The sequence below is a fragment of the Giraffa tippelskirchi genome, chromosome 4, assembly GCF_054371585.1.
Source record: "Giraffa tippelskirchi isolate mGirTip1 chromosome 4, T2T-mGirTip1v1.2.pri, whole genome shotgun sequence".
NCBI classification, from domain to species: Eukaryota; Metazoa; Chordata; class Mammalia; order Artiodactyla; family Giraffidae; genus Giraffa; species Giraffa tippelskirchi.
In genome coordinates this window covers 190,745,218-190,763,717 of record NC_137278.1, presented here as the reverse complement: position 1 = coordinate 190,763,717, position 18,500 = coordinate 190,745,218, and the positions used below count along the sequence as shown (strand labels likewise).

Genomic DNA, 18,500 nt, shown 5'->3' with positions numbered 1-18,500 from the left:
GTTATCTGTACTTACAGTCACTTCCTGGATTTCCCCAGACCTCTAGGGAATACCATTCAGTACAGTCCACACCACGGATGGGTGCTATTAGGATGCTTCTTTGACATCTTTACATCCCTCCTTTCAGCCAGTAACTCATTACTTAATGCCAATGCTTGAAAAACACTTTGGTATTGGCACTTATCAGGAAGTGATGGATTTCATTCTGGTGCCTGGGCTAAGAGTGGTCCAGTAAGGCAGGACACTGAATGAACGTGTATTCTGGGACCTGATGGGATGTTAATGCTAAAAAGAGATTTAAAAATTCAAAGGCAAATGGCATTATTTCATTCTTTTTAAAGGCTGAGTAACATAAGCAGAGACATTACTTTGTCAACAAAGGTCCGTCTAATCAAGGCTATGGTTTTTCCAGTAGTCATGTATGGATGTGAGAGTTGGATGGTGAAGAAAGCTGAGCACCGCAGAATTGATGCTTTTGAACTGTGGTGTTGGAGAAGACTCTTGAGAGTCCCTTGGACTGCAAGGAGATCCAATCAGTCCATCCTAAAGGAGATCAGTACTGGGCGTTCATTGGAAGGACTGATGTTGAAGCTGAAACTCCAATACTTTGGCCACCTCATGCGAAGAGTTGACTCACTGGAAAAGACCGTGATGCTGGGAAGGATTGGGGGCAGGAGGAGAAGGGGATGACAGAGGATGAGATGGCTGGATGGCATCACCGACTCGATGGACATGAGTTTGGGTAAACTCTGGGAGTTGGTGATGGACAGGGAGGCCTGGAGTGCTGCAATTCATGGGGTCGCAAAGAGTTGGACATGACTGAGTGACTGAACTGAACTGAATATTCCATTGTGTATATATACATATTTTTTATCCATTCACCTGTCAATGGACATTTAGGTTGCTTTCATGTCTCGGCCATTGTAAAGAGTGCTGCAATGAACACTGGGGTGCGTGTCATTTGCAGCAACATGGATGGATGTAGAGATTGTCACATTGAGTGAAGTAAGTCAGAGAAATAGAAGTATCATACGATATCCTTTATATGTGGAATCTAAAAGAAACTATACAAATGAACTTATTTACAAAACAGAAAGAGACTCACAGACTTAGAGAACAAGCTTAAGGTTACCAGCGGGGAAGGATGGGGGGAAGGGTTAGTTAGGGAGTCTGGGATGGATGTGTCCACATTGCTGTATTTAAAATGGAAAACCAACAAGGTCCTACTGTTAGCATAGGGAACTCTGCTCAATGTTATGTGGCAGCATGGATGGGAGGAGAGTTTAGGGGAGAATGGATATGTAGATACATGGCTGAGTTCCATTGCTGTCCACCTGAAACTATCACAATATTGTTAATCAGCTATATCCCAAAATAAAATAAAAAGTTAAAAAAAAAAAGAGTGTAGAGAAATATGAGAAAACAAATCTCTTCACATAGAAGAGTGCAGGATGATGAAACAGTCTGCAGGACTAGAGGGACTGGAAATGGAGAGAGGGCCATTTGCACTTTTTCCTGTTTTCTACAAAGAAGGGAAATCAATAGACTCTCCTTAAGAGCTCCCTCTGGGCAAAGACCAGATACCTATCTCATTTTTCCCCCTCACTACCCTGCCAGCACTTTCCCAGACACCACTTTATTAGCTCAGGGTACAGGGAGGAGCAGAAGAAGATGGAAAAGCAGCGTACATCTGGGCTTGCAACACCTCCCCCCACGTGCTGCTTTTCTGCAAAGATAATTGTCTAATTGGAATCAACAGACACTCATCATCTGCTGGAAACAGCAGATGTAAGTAGTCATCAAAAGATTGAGTGTGAGCACAGAAGAACTGGCAAATGTGTGAACCTGGGCTCTTTAACTTGGTGCCCTGAATCTAGCCGTTCGCTTGCTTTAAGTAAGACATTCTGCTTCACCTAGACAGTGGCAGGGAGGAAATGAGTATGTGCTTGGGTTCCCATGCGTTATGCTGGGGAAGATATTTTACACCTCTGGCATTTGATGGTGGAAACGCAAGCTCAGGAAAAAACTTTCATATACCAACAGTTATAATTAGAATACAAGTTTTTGTTCATTCATTCATTCAACAACTATACACCACTTAGGACACAGGCATTTTTCTAGGTTCTGGGGACAGAGGTGAATGATCCACTCCCTGCCCACGGAAGTTTACACTCCAGTGAGGCAGATAGACAGTAGGCAAACATATAATAAGAGGGTCAGTTGGAGAGACGTGTTATTAAGAAAATTAAATGTGGGAAAGAGGAAGGTGTGTGATGGGACAAAGGGTGGTCAGGGAGGTTTTCTCCAAAGGGTGACATTTGGGCAGGCACTTGTATGAATTGAGGGTCCTGTGGATACCTAAAGGAGAAGAATTTCAGGTGGAATTCTGAAAGGGCATCAATCTTGCAATGGCACCTTCCTTGGAGTGTTTAAGGGACAGGAAGTTGGCCAATATGACAGGAGCTGGAGAATATGATGGAAGAGTGGCAGGAAATGAGTCTGGTGGGATCGGGAATGGACAGACCATGTAGTGAGGCTTTGGACCATCTGTGTTTGAGGGATAGCTGTTGCAGGGTTCTGAGCAAGTCACTGACATGAAATGTTCTGTTTTGAATGTACTACTGTGGCTGTTACATAGAGCACTGACTATGGTCAGCAAGAGTAGATGGAGATGTCAAGTGAGGAGATGGTAGTGAGTTTGACCATGGTGGTGGTAATAGAGGGGGTGTGAATTGGTTAGTTTCAGGATACATTTGGAAGGTAAAGATGACAGGACTTGCTGACACATGATATGAGATGGAGAGAAAGAGAGGAACAAAAGATGACTCTGAGGTTTGGGGTCTGGGCCATGGGTGAATGGTGACACCGTCTATTGAGACCTTGTCAGTTGAATATTATTCAGCCATAAAAAGGAATGAAATAATGCCATTTACAGCAACACAGACAGACCTAGAGGTTACCATATTAAGTGAAGTAAGTCAGACAAAGACAAATGTCAAATGATATCACTTATATGTGGAAACTAAAAAAAATGATAGAAATGAACTTATTCAAAAACAGAAATATACCCACAGACATAAAAAATAAACTTACGGTTACCAAAAGAGATAGCAGAGGGGGCAGGGGATAAATTAGGAGTTTTGGATAAACATATGCATAACAACATTGTAAATTAACTGTACTTCAATAAAAAATACAGGTCATAGACAGGAAATTAATGCGTTCTGAAAGCTAACAAGGAAAGGCAGGGCGGCAGAGTCATACACAAGAAGAGGTGCTAAGTTAGAGATTTGGGGGCACAGGGATGGCTTCCCTGAGCAACTGAGGTTTAAGCTGAAACCTGGCGGAAGAAATTCCATTCATAATTACGGTCACACTCCTCTTTGTCTATTTCTGGTCATGACACTCATGGCCCACACTGAGCAGGTTAAAAAAGATATGTGCATAGAAAAGGACAATGAAAAAATGAATTGTGCATCTGTGTACATTTCCTTAAGAAAAACATCAGTGAGTCTTTTTCAATGAGATGTTCCATCTTTGGTAAAGTTCTGGCATCCATCAGTGAAAGGAAGTATCAGAATTTCCATACATTTTGCATCTGCAGCAAGAAATGGTTCATGGCTTAGTCAGCGTTTTCTGAAAACAATGATCACGACACTGAGTCTTATCTAAGCTAAGAAACCATTATCCTTCATAACCTAAGTGTAAATGGGACCTTGATGAAAAGGTTTACTAGTTTTCCTCCCTGTTTAGGTCAGTAGATCCTTAATATACATAGAAGCTGGACATATGAAGATGCCTGTTCACATAGTCCATCAAATAAATATTTCAGTACCCTTTTCCTTTTCCCTTCTAATTTGGGTGCCAAATCACTGAAGTCCAAGCGGCATCAGTAAATTGTTTCACTAACTCAAATAGCACTTGTTTAAGAGTTGAGGCCAAAATGATGTCACTGACCTGTAAATAAGTATATAGGTCTGACTGGCAAACGGGATTTAAAAGACACAAGATCAGATTTCCCACTGAAGTGGAAAGGAAGGCTTCTACTCTTTAGAGAGATCTGCTGTCATCTTTCCACTGTCCCAGATGGTGAGAGTTACGTACTCCTTGACCTGACAAAACAAAGGGATAAACAAGATCTGCCCAAGGAAACTGAGCAAAAGCCCATCTCCAGTGGCTTAAGTACACAAAACAAACTTTCCAGACAAGGACACCTCCCTTGACCCTGTTTTCTAGAGTATGCTATACAAGATAACTGAAAAACAAAAACTAACAACAACAACAAAACTCAAAAGAAACTAGTACAAGGTTTCCCACAATACCGGGAAATGACAATAATAGATTTAAAGGACTTGAACTCAGTAACGATGATGATTTTTTTTTGGTAAGGAGTAAACCAAGGCCAAGATATGTCCATAGGCATATATAGTATCATGCTGAATGAACACAGATAGACAGGTATGTGCAGGCAGAGGAGTTATCGGCAGAGGCAATCACTGGGCACTGACACTGATGAAAGAAACATCTTGGAGGGAAAGTCATGTTTTCCAAAGACAGTGGAGCTGGGCTTTGTAGCTTTCAATCACTTAGCACAAGACAAAGTGAAAAAGTGAAAGTGTAGTCGCTCAGTCGTGTCCGACTCTCTGTGACCCCATGGACTGTAGCATGCCAGGCCCCTCTGTCCATGGGAATTTCCAGGCAAGCATACTGGAGTGGGTTGCCATTCCCTTCTCCAGTGGATCTTTCCAACCCAGGGATTGAACCCAGGTCTCCTGCATTGCAGGCTGATTCTTTACCATCTGAGTCATCACAAGAGTCTTCTTAATTTGCAAGTTAAACACATTTCCAGAGTGTAGGAGTCCAACTCTTTTTATGGAAGGGTGCTTAAACTCTCATTTCATAATGGTCCATCTTTAATAATACCAGTAACAGAGCACAGATGTCAGCCTTTAACACTGAAGAACCACTTGGCAAGTGAGCTTCTTGTAAGTCATGTCACACTGAGAACTGAGCTCCTGGTGACCACAGGATGGCAAGCCCCATCCTACCTGGAATGAGTATGAATTTTCTGGGCATAGAATGCGACCCCTCTTCTTTCCCTACTCTTGATTCCCCTGCTTATGACAGGTGATGGTGAAGGGGAGGCATTCTCTTCCCCTTTGTTGTACCCTCAAGGGAAGGAAACAGGAAATGAAGGATAGCATTTATGGAATACCTCCAATCTCCTGTACCTGAGGAAGGTCTACATACCCAGCCAGGTAAGTCATATTTTCTCCTTGTTACTGAAGAGAGAACTGATGTTCAGGAATGCTGAGTAACTTGCCCAAGGGCACTGAGCCAAAAGGTGCAGTGTCAAAATTCAAACCCAGGTGACACCCCAAAAGCCACAATTCTTCCCAGGGAAGGCACTCTGGTTCTTTTTTTTTTTTTTTTAACTTTTTTGGCCACACCCTGCGGCATGTGGGATCTTAGTTCCCTGACCAGGAATCAAACCTGTACCCCCTGCATTGGAAGACAAAGTCTTAATCACTGAGCCACCAGGCAATTCCTGGTTCTGATCATGCCTATCCTACTCAAGGTCCCAGCGAAATCTCAAGAACAATGCTTCTTGATCCACACACCATGGCAGCCAGTCAGCAGCAGATCCCAGTGCTAGAAAGTGCCTTGGATGGGTCATGAAAATAAAAAGATTCTGCAGCAGCAGAGGCAGTAAAAGCTGTCACTGTGTTCACAGAGAGGGAGGAGGTCTGCCCTAATACCAGTTAACTCCTGTGGTTTTGGGCAGTCAGTGTTAACAGCTTTTTCATACCTGACAACCATTAATAGGTCACTTCTCAATGTTCCAATGTCCCATTTCCTTTTAAGTTGCCACACGTGTTCCATTTACTGTCCTTTTAATCATCCTCTTATTTTCCAACAGATGCTCACCAGGTTCTCTTTAATTCCTGTAGAGTCTGTAGTTTTCCACAGGATCCAGTTCTCTGGGGAGATTAGAAAAGTGCAGTACATCTTGGAAGAAGGATGTCTTGATCAACATTTAGAACGTGCTTGTCAGACGCACGCCACATCCTCTGCTGGGGTTTCACACCTCCCTCCCCTCATTTCACTGCGGCCTCCTTTCCCTCCATTTCTTAACCTACCTCCCCCTACCATATCTCCTTCTTTCTATCCCTGTTCTGTTTTTCTCTAGTCATTTTCTCTTTTCATCTTTCTCTCTTTCACTTTTTAAATTTGCCACAACCTTGTCTTCACCCTGCTCTTCCTCTTTTATATTTTTAGGGGCCAATTAGTTCAGTTTTGGGGCTTCCCAGGTGGCATAGTGGTAAAGAATCTGCCTGCCAATACAGGAGACATGAGACTTGGGTTTAATCCCTGGGTTGGGAAGATCCCCTGGAGAAGGAAATGGTGACTCACTCCAGTATTCTTGCCTGGGGAGTCCCCACAGACAGAGGAGCCTGGTGGGCTATAGTCCATGGGGTCGCAAAGAGTTGGATATGACTGAGCACACACACAATAGCAGTTGGTTTTAAAAACACAGGTATTGATGTCACACAAACCTGGTTCAAAAACTGGGCTTAGACTCAATATTCCTTCAGTGTGACCCCCTTCCCTCAGTCTTCCCACCAGTAAAGTATGTTTATCAACGGTATTCATGTCTAGATCTGAATATTACACAAGACAATCTGTGTAAATTCAATTCAGGGTTTTGTAAGGAAGTAGGGCAAAACCCCCACTTCCATCCTGTCTGCTGTCCTGCTGTTGTGAATTCTACCCTTCTCTCTGTTCCTCTCCTAGCTGTCGTCTCTGCTCCTGGCTCAGAATCCAGCTCATCTCCTCCCCCTCACCGTGTTATGGGTTCCCTTTGGCTGACTTCTCTATTCTGAGTCCACCCTTACGTGGGAAGAATTAGACATCACGGAATACTGCACACAGACAAAACGTTCAAGCACCTCAGTGACATGCTGATTTTAAACAATGGTGAGACCAACAATATTCAATACTTCTGGACCATTCTGAATTATCTGTGAAAAATGAGGAGCTTAGAATCAAAGAATGGCCATGTTGCCCTATACCCGCAGGAACCAAATGTGTAACTGAGGAGTCTACCTCATAGGTAAGGGCCACACTCACTACCTGCCCAGATAACGAAGACAATGGTTTTTTTTCTTTTTTTAGCTAAAGGTTTTAAAATCTGCGAGCAATATTAACCACTGGCTCTTACTCCAGATTACTTTTTGGTGGACATACTTCTATTGTTAAGATCAATGCAGGGCATAAACCTCGCACAAAAACTTCAGACTCCATTCTCCTTTCCATAAAACGTAGGATCCACAGATAGACACTGACTTGCATTGCTGCACATGGTGACCTCAGTAACCATGTAACTTCACGCGCCATAACTGCATCGTGTTTACTTCCAGGTTCTCGGTAGCCCACACACCTTCTGGTAGTTCTCAGCCTGACCTGCCATGTCCACGTCTCAGGGTTTTCTTGTCTTTATTTTCTCTGAGTCCTCGACTTCCCTCTGCCCTTGTCTTGGCTGAACTTCATCCTGTCAGCTTCTGATTACTTGTCCAATTTGTTGAGGCCATTTCCAATTCTAATCGCATCCCTCAAGGCTTTAGCCTCCACTTTAGAGTCAGTCTCATCCATGAACTTAATGAGTTTGCTGTTGCCGCATCCAAGTCATTGATGACAGTCTTAACTAGAAGTGGGTCCAGGGCTGGGCCCAGCACAAGAGCCAGCTTTTATGTGTTTACTTGTCAAGAGAAGTGTACGTGTGGGTGCTTTAATGATGTTTAGAAAAGAGAAGCCTCTCTTCTCTTCAGAATCTGGGGTCACTCAGGTAGACTTTGTGACATTTTTGGCAATTCAAGTCTGTAATTTGACCTTACAAGTCAAATTAAATAATCAAAATAATTGCTTAAAACATAACTTTCTTTCTTAAAAAAAAAAAAGTCTCATTATTTTGAATGTAGAAGTTAGTACCTAGTTTCACTTTTCTTCCCTGGGAATCAGTCATTAGCACCCTCTGCCCTGCTGAGGGGGCCTTGGGTGGGGAGGGCAAGGCCCTGGCACCCAGTTCCATCTCTGCCATTCGGCATGTGACCTTGAGTGAATTACCTAACCTCTGCCAGCCTGGACTGTATCCTCATCAGTAAATGAGGGGCTCCCATCAGATGCCTGCAAATGTGCCTTCCCGTCTGAGAGGCTGTGATTCTCTCGTGATGAAGGGCCTAATTATTCTCAGTGGCAAATTGCTACACACATTCTTTGATTATAAGCTTTTTCCATGACACGTATATATAATGCTACAACTCTGAATACGTTTTAGAAGTAAAATGTAGACTAGCTCCAACATCATCTGGAATTTATCTTCCAGAAATGCATGTTTATCTGCTTATGTGTGCCTTCTCTGTGCATTCTGAAGTACTTGAATGCTAGGTATGTGTGAGTTGTGCCCTGATGCTTGTCATTTCTTTGTCACATCACTAGTAATCAATACAGCAGCCTCTTTCAGAATTCCCACTTGAAGACGGAGGAAACTGAGGCCCAGATTGGTTGAGTGACTGTGTAAGGCAACAAAACTTGCTTCTGGCAAAGTTCAGGCTTGAACTTGGATTTCTAGGCTCTTTATACATATATATATATATTTCATCCTTACAACCTTCCTATGAGTAGTTACTATTATTGCATTTTAAAGATGAAGAAACTGGGATATGAAGCAGTTAAGTAACTTAACCATAGATAAAAATCTATGAAGTTTCAAAGTCAGGATTTTTGACTCTGTCTTCTGTACTCTTTCTATTTGGCATGCTCCTTTTCAACATAACTTATTGTTCAAACTCAGTACAGTATCTGCATTAAAAGAAAATACCATCGATTATTTCAGCAATCAACTAAAATGCTTCTCTATGTTATTCAGGACCATCTCTCCTTTTCAATGATGAATGACCATTTAATTCAGCTGGTGGAGACAAAGTCATTCTGAATTTTCTTTCACTGTGGATATGTAGATTATTTTAAGATATTTGACTCTAAGTCTGGAAACAATCATAATTTTTAAAAAATCAAATTCTTGGTACTAAGTTCATCACAGAAATAAACAATTTCCTCTTCTTTCTCCCCAATCCCCCTTTCCTCCTCCTCCTCCTTCTTTTTTCATCCAGACCTTGATTTTTCTTTTCCCCATTTGATACTAGATTGGGCTCCAGGTAGGAGGAATGATGTCAACAGCCCCCTTCCCTGACCTTCCTTAACATTTCTACTCTCCTATTCACTGATTTCTCTGATTCACTCGAATTTTTCCTGCAAGGCAAGTTCTACACAAATAAATATTTAAATAGCAGGGAAACGGTGGGAAACATCTATAGGCCCTGTTGTGGAATCCGGGAAAGAGTAAAAAGAAAGACATGTATTTGAAAGGAATGATTAGAAGAAACCTGAAAGCACCATTTCGCCCCAGAAATTTGTGTTCTTCTAATCAGTCACCTTAAGACACTGAGAATTGTTTTTTTAATTCCTCAGACAATGCTCACTAATAAACAAGGGAACAGTCTGCAGTGGCTGCTCTCCAGAACAAAAAACAAGAACATGAAACAGCAGCAAACCATAAGAGGTTAATGATTTGAAGCTCCTCTCTCTGGAATTACAAAAGAATAATCCAAAGAAATACATGTAATGCTTCTAGTCAGAAGCTTGTGAATAGAAGCTGCAGTCCATGGAGTCGCAACGAGTCGGATATGACTGAGCAACTGAACAACAAGATTCTCCAAACATCTGCCTCAGTGTGTCTCCCAGACAGGAAGAAAGGAACTGATATTTTTTTCATATGTTTTGCATAGATTATCTCACTGAATCCTCACCATAACTGAATGTAGGGGTGGGGGAGCAGATATTATTTCAGCAGATACACCCTAAGGTGACTCCTACTGAGCTACTACCTTGTGTCATCTCCTCCCTGAGGGCTTGTTTCTAACCAGTAGAATACGGCAAAAAGTGGTAAGATGCTCCCTCCTTGGTTAGGTTATGGTAACGGCAAAGGTGATGTAACTGTTATTTTCGTGACCATGTTATGTTACATAAGATTTCTTCTTTACACACTAGAGGGAGAGACTCTCCCACTGGCCTTGAAGAAGCAAACAGCACGCTGTCAACCTGCCTGTGGAGAGGACCATACGGTTAGGGGCCTCTAGGCCACATCCTGCAAGAATCTCAAGCCAAGTAGACACAAGCAAATGAAAACAAAAGTGTGAAAGTGTTAATTGCTCAGTCATGTCTGACTCTTTGCGACTCCATGCACTGTAGCCCACCAGGTTCCTCAGTCCATGGAATTCTCCACACAAGAATACTGGAGTGGGTAGCGATTTCCTTCTCCAGGATATCTTCCCAATCCAGGATTGAACCCAGGTCTCCTGCACTGAGGGCAGATTCTTTACCATCTGAGCCACCAGGGAAGCCCACAAGCAAATCAATCCTGCCGACAAAACAGAACAAGCTTGAAGGGGATTCTTCCTCATTCAAAGCTTCAGATGGGAACACAGCACAGCCAATACTGGGACTGCAGCCTTGTAAGACCCTCAGTTCAAGACCCAGTTAGAGACATCCCTGGACTCCTGATCTCTAAAAACTGATATAATGAATTTATCTCAACTAAAATCACCAGATTTGTGGGAATTTGTTCCACAGTGGTAGAAAATTCCTATAATTCCTCTTTCTATTTCATAGAAGAGAAAAGCAAGCTTTGAAGACCTAAGTATGCAAGCTTTTGAGAAATCAAGTGACTTTGTTCAAGGTCACAAAGTCAGTGAACAGCAGAACTCATATTTCAACTTAAGTCTCCATAAAGATAAAGGTCAAATGCTCTCCAATACAGCATGATGCCTTTCCACACTTTCCTTCTCATTCACTGGCATTGTTGATGGAATATCACCATCAATTTGGCCTATGATATGACCTCTGGAAGTTATGAACCTCTAGTGGACATGGTCTTGAAGGTTAAAACAAAAGACCTGAAGTATAATGGCGCATTCCTTGCCTCCCTGGCCTTGACGTAGAAGAATGCTGCCTACTCTTCACCCTTGAGGGAGAGAAGACCAAATGGGGAAGCTCAGAATGGAGGGGGCTGTCTGACTCGCCCCAGAGAGAGAGGTTCTCACCCACTCAAAAGGGAATTAAATAAATGTTCTCTGAAAAAGAATGGCTCCACCTAGGGAAAAAAGCTCTGAGAATCACAATAATGAGTTTCCCACCAGGAGTACCCCGGAGGCAGAAGCCTGGGGCTGATGAATAAGGTTCCACACTTTGGGTCAATGCTGGGTAACAATGAATCCTGCAGCTTCACTTCAATAACGTTTGGTTTGGGTTGGATGAAAGGACGATGGCAGCAGGCTGACTTTGAGTTTGATAAGTCAAGGAGTGTTGGTTCAGATATCTTAGGGGCTGTTTGTTTGATGTGGATTATAACGGCTGAAATTTCATTGGTTAGGCTTGACTGGGCCTGTCTGCTGTTGGGCAGAGTTGGACTGTACTTTATATGTGCCTTGGTTAAATTACTGGAACAGTAATAAACTAAGTGTATCAAAATCTTGACATGCCAAATTACATGGGAGCATAGAGGGAGCAGCATAAATCTTAGCTCTCCCCAATCCATCATAATGCTCAGTTTCTATAGCACAGCTTCAGAAAGAGCTCAACGAACAGTTAAGAACCTATCCCATGCCAGGCCCAGGGCTGAGTACTGTGAGAGGAACACGGGTGAGACACAGCCCTAACTACCCCCACCCAGGGTCTATAATCCAGTAAGATAGAGAAGGGTGTACATTAACAACTAAGCAGACTTCCCAGTGGTTGGAACTGGCCATCTCTAGAGCAGGTGAGAATGAAGAGCACTGCCAGCCTCAGCTCTAATGTAGTCAATTAGGTAACACTAAGCCACTTGGAAGACCAGGTGTGTGTGTTAGTTGCTTAAGTCATGTCCAACTCTTTGCGACCCCATGGACTGTAGCCCACCAGGCTCCTCTGTCTACGGAATTCTCCAGGCAAGCATACTGGAGTGGGTTGCCATTTCCTACTCTAGGGGATCTTCCCGACCCAGGGCTCGAACCCAGGTCTCCTGCATTGTGGGCAGATTCTTTACCATCTGAGCCACCAGAGAAGACCAGTTTGCAGGTGTGAAAGGCCTAAGGGACAGACTGTCATTGGCTATGAGAATTCCTAGAATTTCAGATTCCCTTCCACTGCCTCGAAGAAAACAGCCTCTTCTTGGATGAAAGGTCTTATTGCAGGGACCTCCTATGATAGCAGGCAGGGTCTAGTTGAAAAGGGGCGTGAGATCAATAAACACTTCTGGACTTTATCATCTTCACCTTTTAAAAAAAAAAAAGGCATGCATAGGTAGTGTGCAGTGAGAACTTCAGAATGCAGATAACAAAGCCCTGACCTGGAGGATGTGACGATTGAGAAAGACTAAATTACATGCTAAATAAAAAACCTGAGAGGCACAGAAAATGTGGGAGCCTTAGGGTTGAATGTCCTTGTGAGTCTAGCATTCTCCTTTAACTTATCAGGATATTGGTTTTAATATAAATGCCTTGTGTGGTTGACTTCACAAGGGACAGAAGAATAAGAGACGAAAAATAAATAATCTGGGGAGAGTAACACAGCAGATAACCATACTAGCTTTCATTAAGCACTGGTTTGAAAAGTCCCCAGAAGAGGCTGTTGGGAAAATATTCTGAAAGAAGAGGCCTATCTTCCTCATCAGCTAAACTGCCCTAATTATTCAAATCTCTGGCCCTCTGTTTTCTCACTTGTAAAATAAGGGGTTAGAGACATATTCTGAGTACCCATCTAGCTCTAATAGTTGAACATTTACATGTGAACTGTAGGATTAAGGATTCAAAAGTTATGCATGTTACTATGGCCCTTCTTAGATAGCCAGCAATTCCCTTCCGGGAGGCTTTCAATGGTGGTCACTAAGCATTCACCAGGAGCCACGATTTGTTCTAGAAGTTCTTCACTCTGGATTCTCCCAATTGATTCTTAATTCAAGAACTCTCCTTACAAATAAAGCAGAAATGGTCACCTCAGTCACCTTCTCAGTGAGGACTTCTTCAGCTACTTATCTAGAATTTCAACACCTTCCCTGCTACACTTCAAATGTCCTTCATTCACTCTTTTGCATTTATCTCTACCTAACACACTGTATGGGCTTCCCCAATGGCTAGGTGGTAAAGAACCTGTCTGCAATGCAGGAGACATGGGTTTGATCCCTGGGTCTGGAAGATGCCCTGGAGGAGGAAATGGCAGTCTGCTTCAGTATTCTTATTCTTGCCTGGAGAATCCCATGGACAGAAGAGCCTGGAGGGTTACAGTCCAAAGGGCTGGAAAGAGTCAGACATGACTGAGCGACTGAAAACAACAGCATACAGTATAACTTACTTAGCTCCATTTGTTTTCTATCTCCCTATCTATAAAGATACTCCATAAGAGCAGAGATTTTTGTCTTTCGGGTTTGTGACCGAATCTTAGTGCTAGAGGACTATATAAGAGCCTGGTGCATAGTAGATACCTAATAAATTTTTTGAGTGAATAAATCAATGCAAAGAATGCCATTTAACCTAAAGGGTTTATATGGCCTTTTACTGTCTGTTCTTTTCTCTACCAAATCTTTCCATGAAGATGAGGTCATTCCACTCAGTAAGGGGAAAGTCGGTTTTGAAGCACATCCACCAGTGGCAGAGAAAAGGGAATGAGAGAGATAGCTGGAACATACTGCTTGTCTCAGAAACCTTGAGCTAAGCTGGCATAGACCTCCTAACCCATGGTAGGGACAGGACCCAGGCCAGGCTAGCACGTGGAAGAAAAGAGAGAGGACGACAAGACTGATTTCCTCCTGCAAGGAGAAAGGGTGATACGGACCCAGAGGTAAGGAAATGGACCCAGACAGCATTCAGGCAGAAGCACATGTCTTTGGCAGTGACTCTGCCCTCCATTAAAACAAACCTTGCGATCAATCAAATTTGTCATCAACCATGTGTAGACAGGTGGGTCTCCAACATCTTTCCTGCTACCCAGTGGAGAGAGGAGTCTAAGACGTTTAATATCTTTTGAGGGAGAGACAGAAATGAGAGAAGAGGGGGAAGAAAGATATCTCAGTGCAGACTTTCTCAAGCAGTGGCAATGCTAGCTTTACATTCTCCAGTGAGCCAAGCATATAATGGTGGCTCAGTGAATGCTAGTGAACTGGAGCTCTGGTGTTGATTTTACAGGCATTAACAGAAATTTTGCAACTAAAATAAAGGCCAGCATAAAGTCCATCCATTTCACTGGGCTTTAGGATCTATTGCTAACTTTCCTCACTCTGACCCTAACTTGTTAATATGACTCTTTCCTACTTCCCTACCTTTCTCCTAACCATGCTCGAAGCTGTTCTACATCAGAAGTTGCTTCGAGTGCAAGGAGATGCTGTTAGTGCCCATGCGAACTCCCCATGAGGTTCAGACAGACCCATGCTGCTCTGTGACATGATATTCTCATGATCCTGAGCTAGTTATTTAACCTCCTCAGATCTAGGTTTTCTCATCTATAAAACAAGGATAATACTTACCCAATGAGAAGTTGTGTGGATTAAATGCGATCATTTAGGATTTCATTTATTTGTTCATTTAACATTTACTGAGACTTTACTATGTTCTGGGCTGCATCTGTACTAAGGATACAGAGATTAAGGACTCAGTTTTCATTTGGCAGGAACTTGCAGTCAGGAGAAAGACACACTCAAACATCAGCAAGCACTAATATAGTGTGATAAGCGTATGGATGAAGGTACGTATCAATTGGTTCCAGGACAAACATACTCAGTTTCCAATCTAGCCGGCAAGGAAGTCAGGAAAAGCTCACCAGAGGAGGCAACTTCTGTACTGAACCCTGAGGAGTCATTAAGAGTTAGCCAAGTGACTGACTGAGATCTTTGTCCAAAAATTAAGACCAACTGATTAGTTGGCCCAAGCTAAAAAAAAAGAGTTAGTCAAGTGGAAAAGTTCTGAGACAGGAAGAGGGAAGTCGACCCTTCTAGACAAAGGGAAAAGCAGGTTAAGAAAGGGAGGCGAGAGTCTGGTAGATTCAGAGAATCATAATCAGTTTCTCACGGATAGAACATTGGGTTTAAGGGGAGGAATGATGGAAAATGAGAATGAAGAGACTGGCAGGAGTTTGGAGCCAGAACACGAGAATCAAAGCTTCTCAGAGTAGCTTTGAGTTTTCCTCTTGATGTCACTGGAGTGCTAGGGCAAAGTTTGAGTCATGGAACAGACGTGAATAATTTTATGTTTAGGAGGATCCCTCTGACACTGTGTAAAGGATAGATTAGAATAGGACTGGACTAGAGTCAGGGAAAGGAGGTAAGTGCACTGACTCATGCAATAAATGACAAAGACAAGAAGAGAAGAAAGAGAAGCAGGCAGATCCGAGAGGGATAGATGAGAAAGAGAAATAACCCAGAACGGTTCCCAGGTTTCCACCTTGATAACTGGTGTCAGTGTTGACGCAAGAAGAGAGGAGGAGACGAGAGTTTTGACTTTGGTGGGTTTGAGGTCTCTGTGGGATGTAAGACTAAAGGTGGGGACTTCTCTGGTAATCCAGTGGTTAGGGTTTCGCCTCCCAATGCAGGGGGTATGGAGTCGATCCCTGGTCAGGGAGCTAAACTCCCACATATTTTGTGGCCAAAACACCAAAAGAGAAGCAATACTGTAACAAATTCAATAAAGACTTAAAAAAGTGGTCCATGTTGAAAAAAAGAAAAGACTAAAGGTGGTTGGACACATAAGTCTAAGTCTGGGTTCAGGAGAAAAATCTGGGTATAGACATTTCAAAGTCATCACTTGCAGACACAGGCTGTCTGTAATGTCTGTATAGATGGATCTGTGAGAGAATGAGAGGATTAAGGGCGGAACCCTGGATGTACACAATGAATATGGGGTGGCAAAGTGAGAACGAGAGTGCAAGGTAAGCCAGCAAAGGAAGGAGACACAAACAGAGAGGAAGTCACAAGAACAAAAGAGGGATCACCAGCGTCAGCTCTCAAAGAGAGGTCAGAAAGGGAATAAGTGGATTTACTGGACTGAGAGCCCGGAAGTCATAGTGTCACTAGGAAAGGCCATTACAACGGGAGCACATCGTAGAGTATTACAAGTGTTGGAAGTGAGACAACTTCCATTCTGCTCATTGAGCATATACAGTGACAATATTGTGGCTTTATCTTTGAAATAAGTTTATCTCTTAAAATTTTCTTTAATTAAAAAAAATATTATTGAGATCTATCCTCTTAACCTTTTGAAATGCACAATACAGCAGTATTGACCATAGGTACAATGTTGCACAGCGGATCTCTAAAACTTTTTCATCCTGCATTACATAGACTTTATGCCCATTGGTTAGCAACGCCTCATATGCCCTACCCCCTAGCCCCTAGCAACCACCATCCCTCTCTCTGAGTCTACGAATGTGGCTATTTTAGAGCCCTTACATAACTGGAATGATGCAATGTCTGTCCTTCTGTGACAAAATATTCACAGTGTTGAATACTGCAGATTCCCTTCTTTTTTAAGGGTTGAATAATATTCCATTGTTTCAAATAAGAATGTCTCCATCCAGTGACAGCAGATGAGTTTTGTCTACGACCATTAACTGGTCACATGCATTGTCCATCATTCCCCTTCTCTGCAGGATAGGTCTACGGTTCTTTTACCCGAAAATTTCTGTTGAGCCAGACTTGGGACTAGGTATCTGCTTTTGTCAAAAATGATCAAGAAAACAGCTGCACAATTTTGCTACTTCCTTCCTATATCCCCCACCCTCTGATGCTCAAAACACCAAGGGGCTACACCTGCGTTTCCAGCTCTTTCTCTCCAAGGCCCAGGAGCAGAGGAACACTGCACGGGTCACTAGGCTGCTGGATAGCCCTCACTGCTTAAGTGGCTCAATGGGAACCCATAGATAAAAGGCGTGAGGGGAAGAAGGAGATGTTATTTCCGGAATTACCATGGTAAGATGTGTAATGAGAAGCTCACTGCAGGGCTAGAGAGAAAGAAGAAGGAGGCGGCGGCCAGGAAAAGAAAAGCTTCCTTGGGTTCTTTGCAGAGAAGTTGTAGGAAAATATTTGAAAATGTGTGAATGTTGAGAAATAAGTAGAAAACTGAAGAATGAAAGGCTTCAGTGCTGGTGAACTAATCTCATTTGCTTGTTTGTATGCGAAAAGACCAAAGAGAGAATCTTGACATAAAGCACATCTTTTAAGAAATCTGTTGCTAATACTTTATAGCTGAGAGTCTCTGCTTAAACTTTTGGACAATAGCCTTGCAGGGTGATGCCCACGGGAAGATGGACAAGGCAGCTTAGCACCGGCTCCCCCAAACTGCTTGCTGCCCATGAGTCAACTGGTTCTGTTTCTGACAGTTTATTTTCGTTTTCGCTGAGTTTCTGTAGATAACAAATACTGACTGTGTTCTCTTCTGGAGCTGAAACTGCTAAAGGCTCTGGAGTCCAGTTCTGGCCATCCTGCTGGTGTGTTTTGCTTTTCTGGGCTGGAACTGTCCCAAAACCTAAGGTTCTGGGGTTCCTGTCCACTTGTTACTGTGGCAATTATAAGAAAGTGAGGATAGGTCTGCCTTCAATTCTGCAAAGCCCAGTCCAAGGCTTAACAACAGGTCTTAGGTGGAGGATGACATTCTAGCCGAGGTTCTGGTTATTTATCTGTAAATAAGAGAAACAGAAGCTTCTAACCGTCAAAGACAGCAGGAACAACAAGCAACAATATTTTGACGGAAGAAATGGAATTGGGAGTGTCAGCCTTCTCTCTGAGAGCTGAAGAAATAAACAAGCAACTCCCTAAGTTGGGTCAGTTGTTTTACTTGCTTAATTAGACTAAATTCTCTTCTGTAGTTGGAATATAATTGCTTTACAATGTTGTGTCAGTTTCTGATGTATGTTGTTGTTCAGTTGCTAAGTTGAATCTGACTCTTTGCAACCCCATGGACTGCAGCACACCAGGCTTCCCTGTCCTTCAATATTTCCTGAACTTTGCTCAAACTCATGTCCATTGAGTCGCTGATGCCATCCAACCATCTCATCCTCTGTTGCCCTCTTTTCCCCCAGCCCTCAATCTTTCCCAGCATCAGGGTCTTTTCCAATGAGTCAGCTCTTTGCATCAGGTGGCCAAAGTATTGGAGCTTCAGCTTCAGCATCAGTCCTTCCAGTGTGTGTATATATATCCTTTTCCTCTTGAGCCTCCCACCCCATCATCCCATCCCTCTAGCTTGTCATAGAGCACCGAGCTGAGCTCCCTGTGCTATATAGCAGCTTCCCTCTAGTGATCTACTTTACACACAGTAGTGTATACATGTCTATGCTACCCTCTCAGTTCATCCCCACTGCCCCTGTGTCCCTCAGTCTGTTCTTTGTGTCTGCATCTCTATTTCTAATCTTGAAATAGGTTCATC

General features: G+C 42.9%; 1 protein-coding gene across 7 annotated transcripts in view; it reads right to left on the bottom strand.

Moving 5' to 3' along the window:
• Positions 1-18,500, bottom strand: part of GRIN2B (glutamate ionotropic receptor NMDA type subunit 2B) — an 815,960-nt gene that overhangs the window by 91,328 nt on the left and 706,132 nt on the right. The window lies entirely within an intron of this gene.